Raw genomic sequence first — 4,832 nt, forward strand, 5'->3', positions numbered from 1 at the left:
CTGGCATTTACAGAATGAAACCCACACTCTCGCACTGTAACAGAGACTGACATTTACAGAATGAAACCCACACTCTCGCACTGTAACAGAGACTGACAGATACAGACTGAAACCCACACTCTCACACTGTAACAAAGACTGACAGATACAGAATGAAACCCACACTCTCACGCTGAGATAGAGAACGTGTGTGTGTGTGTGTGTGTGTGTGTGTGTGTGGATGTGTGTGTGTGTGTGTGTGTGTGTGTGTGTGTGTGTGTGTGTGTGTGTGTGTGTGGATGTGTGTGTGTGTGTGTGTGTGTGTGTGTGTGTGTACTGAGTGTGTGTGTGTGTGTGTGTGTGTGTGTGTGTGTGTGTGTGTGTGTGGATGTGTGTGTGTGTCTGTCTGCTAATAATGGCTTTTAATATGTCTTTATGTGATCGTGTGTCCCTATTTGTCAGTCCTGCATTTATTTCCGCACGGCACTGCGAAGGTAATGCCAAGAACACGGGCATTTTTACGTTCAACCATGAGAAGAATCGGGTTGGAATCTATAGATGGCTGAACGTAGTTTGTTAAATTATGCCCGTATTCACACCAGGGATGGATGGTTGTGCTCGTACCCCACAGGGCAGTGAATGGCAGCCTTATCAGCTCACTGTAGTCCTACAGCGAATTGCGCGCCGCAGAAGTTCAGCATCTCACTGTTCCTCGGGTGGATTCATCATCGGCTTTGTCCGTTACTTCACCGTTTGAAAATCCAGAGAACGAGTGGGAAATTTTATACAGATACGTTTTAAGATATATTGGAGGTACACACTTATACACGTAACTTTAGCCGCTTAATACGCACTTTTTCCCTCAAACAATCTCCTTCTGAAATCCAACCTGGTGACTCTGTAATATCGTTATTGGTGCTTATTTGCATTAAAACCGGTGTTGACACAATATGTTCTGTTTTTCTCTATCTCTGATAATGTCTGTAATGCTGGTGTCATTGGTTTACATTTCGCGCCGCATATTTGCCAACATCTGTGTTTGTGACTGACTCTGTAACAATGAAAACAGTGAGGGTTTGCGGCAAAAAACAAAACATTAATGTCAATGTGTCATATCCGGGAAAAAGTCACCGGAGCAAAGTAAGTCAATCATAGGCTACGTCCACATTATACTGGATAATTTTGAAAACGCCTTTTTCGCGTAAAAACGATAGGCGTCCACACCAGGCGTATTTGAAAGTACCTCTGTCCACACTAAAATGGTTATTTGGGCGAATCTCCTCCTACTGGGCATGCGCAGGCCACATTTACCGAAATCAAGCGACATGTTTGGTGTCGAACCTCGCCGTGAAGGATTTGCTGCGCGTTGGTGCGACTAGAGAAACCTAAAAGGAAATTGCCAAACGACGGCAGCTCTTGGCTCTCGCGCAGGAGGAGTTAAACAAAGCAAACACTGGAGCGTATGGAGGCAACCGACAGGGAGTTCACGGATAGTCTGACCCGACTGATGACGAACATTGCAAAACTGACTAACTCTGTTGCAGAGAAATCTGCAATGATGAGTAATATGATGGCTCACCCCGAGTACTTTTCACCGCCACAATTCCAGCTTCATAGCCACTACAATAGCAACACATCCGGACACACAGACCACCGGGTGGCTCCAATGCACCACTGCACAACATCTTCCCCACTCCCACTGAGAGGTGACGCTGGAAACAGTTCCTACATCCACCGTGTCTTCACCGATGACAGGAACGACAGCTACAACGAAATGCAATAAGGCTTGTTACTGGGCAAAAGTGAAATTTACTTTTATCTCATTTTGTTTGCCTTTATTTTTGCCATGCCTTTCTGTATATTTTGCTGTATTTAACATGTGCAATAAAACGAGTTACTGGGCAAAGGGGATGTAGTCCCAGCGTTAGCCGTCCCTTGAGGCTACAAGACTGGTGTTGTTTTCAGTTCAATGAAATAAGGCGTATTATTTCCCCATTGGCATTACGGTTCGCTAAAACAGAGAAATAATGGCTAATTAGTAGCAATTATTAGTAGTAAATAGTAGTAATGTACGTTGTTTTCATCATTAGTAACCTATTATTCTATAAAAGAATGTCATTCTGTGCTTCAGCTACATTGAGGACGGAAACATCCAGACGCGGTGGACTCTCAACAACGTGTGATCGGTGAAGAGTTTTACTCTGCAGGCGTAAAAGAAATTTCCTCTCTGGGCGTTGTTATAGCTGTTTGAGTTTACTTAATGGCTATTTACAACTTTTATGATATTTAGAAATTGGAAGTATTCCGAAAAGAATTGCAAATACTAACAGCCTTGGATTAACAATGCTTGAATAGATGGCTATTTGTTACACAATGATTATAATTGTCGGTATCCCGGGTAAGTGCCTTTCGTTACTTATACAGAAACAGAAACCTCCCGCCGCTCTCAGCTACTGCTGATTTGATTTTAATCGGTGTTTATTAAAAATTCCTAAAATGCTGTCTCGTTCCTCTCAATCTCCTGTCCTGTTAATATTTTAACCTGGTTCATGCAGTCTTGTCACTGGAACTGCCTGTAATCTTCTCATTTGTGACGTGAGACCTCGAGCTGTACAGACACCACACAAACAACCCATGTCCAGCAAAGCCTCCCGTCATTAGCGGACCTCATTCCTTCCAACCCTGTCACGTGATCAGTAGATTGGCGTTTAAACTCACAGTAAATAGCTTTGATTTCAACTTGTGAAATTCTGTTCCCTTTTCTAATTCAGGTTCACGGGAAGTGAGCATCGCAGACAATACTGATATTATTACGGTCTCTCTAATTTTCCCGATCAAATGATGATTAGTGGAACAAACCACAGCATTCTTGGGTCTACAGTCACATAAAATTCAGATAAAGGCGAATGTTCTCCATCCCTATAGGACATTTATGAAACAAATGAGGCTTTACAGCAACTCAGTAGTGCCGTGTGCTTCGTCACCGAGGCCGGCTTGTTAGGGAAGGGTGAAAGAGACTCGTCTAAAGACAGGGATTCCGTGCGGTGGGATTCCATTTCACCATAATCGATGCGCCGCCACGGCTGTGATCCAGAGACTCTTGTCGCTCCACAAACACTCGCGCACGCATCTTCCAGCGGCTGAGCGCCCAAGTGCAAATTTACCAATTTCCACCAAAAATTTCTCTTCCATCTTTCTGAAAGGTAAACTCATTTCCCCCTTCTATTTTCCCCTCCCAGCGATGTTCAATTGAAGGACGATCCATTTTCTACTCTTTGACAATTCCCAAGTTTTTCCAGTCTCAAATTTTGATCTATGTTTTTTTTGGTATCAGCACTGTTCCCTCGCAGATGCGCGGGTACGCAGCTGCGCCAGAACTGAAATGGGTCACTCTGTAAATATTTTTTTGAAATCATTGTTAATATAATTATGAAATACCGTGAAATTAACTGTATTACTGAATATAATCCATAAATGTGCTAAATACTAAACGTACCACATTTACATTGGAACATTTTAGAGCTTCAACCTATTTGTGTTGACATTATTTCAGGTTGCAACACTGTCAAAAATGGTCACAATAAAGACAGAAACCACCAACGCCGTTCAGTCAGAACATTTCACGTTGGCATACTCCCTGTCAGGGGTGACTGCCTGACAGCCTTTACCTGTGTGGTGTTGTGTTTTATCATTGTTTGACATGGATATTCCAAATATAAGAAAAACATTACAAGTGCCGAGCACTTTTAAGACCGGGTAACAATATTCTGCTCAGAGCAAAGGTTTGTCCCCGAAGGTTGCTGGGGTGCGAGATCTTGGTTTCAGAATCTGACCTTGCAATCGAATAATAACTAAAGCCTCTAGAAAGAAGCGTAGACGCGCACTTCAATTACACTACCTCTCTCCATGGAGATACCGCGCTTGCAGTTCTGTGAACAGTCTTGGTCGCCCTGTTATAGGAAAGGCAGTTGTACGCTGAACGGAATGTAAAGAATATTTACAAAGATGCTGCCGGAACTTCAGGGCTTGAGTTACAGGGGGAGGTTCGGCCGAGTGGCATTTTATTCTTTGAGGCAGGCAATTCGCGGATGGCTTATTAAAGATGCATAAAGCCACGATAATGTATTGATACAGTCATTCATCTCCGTGTGGTTGGGTAATCGTGAACAAGAGGGGGTAGACTTAAGATCAGAGGGCAGAAATGTAGCTGGATTCCGAGCGACGTTTTCCCAAACAGAAGTCACTCTGTGTTTTGAACAGCCTGACAAAGGAAATGGGCGATACAGAGTCGTTAACAATATTTAAAATACACCTGGACAGTTTGAGAAATGCGAAAGCCTTAGAGAGATGTGATCCAAACGCGAACGAACGCGATCAGCTCAGATGGCCGTGCCGGTCGGCATGGAGATATGGGCCGAAGGGAGCGTTTCTGTGATCTATCATTCTTGGACTCTACTCATCGCTGCTGCATCGGTGAACGTGAGGAGACAATGCAGCAGGTGCTCCTGTAAAGCGCTTTGTGCTGCGGTCAGGCTTTCAAACAAACCGCAAAAACACAGGTATTCTTTACTTCCACTGATAATGTCCAGCAGAGATGAACAACGGATTTTATTTCCAGCGAACAGATCATGGCTGTATCTCCACGCAAAATGTGTTAGATTTTTTAAAATTCTAATTTTTGGTCTTTTTTGTCACTGCAGTTAACCTTGTGGCCATCATCATTCTCAGCCGGGGAAACTGCGGTCTGTCCAAATGCGTCACGCGGTACCTGGTGGCGATGGCCGCGGCGGATCTAATGGTGGTGATTATCGAAGTCCTGTTCTACCAGATGGGTCGAGCATACGGATTTCATT

Source organism: Hypanus sabinus, unplaced genomic scaffold, assembly GCF_030144855.1.
Source record: "Hypanus sabinus isolate sHypSab1 unplaced genomic scaffold, sHypSab1.hap1 scaffold_149, whole genome shotgun sequence".
In the NCBI taxonomy this organism is placed as follows: domain Eukaryota; kingdom Metazoa; phylum Chordata; class Chondrichthyes; order Myliobatiformes; family Dasyatidae; genus Hypanus; species Hypanus sabinus.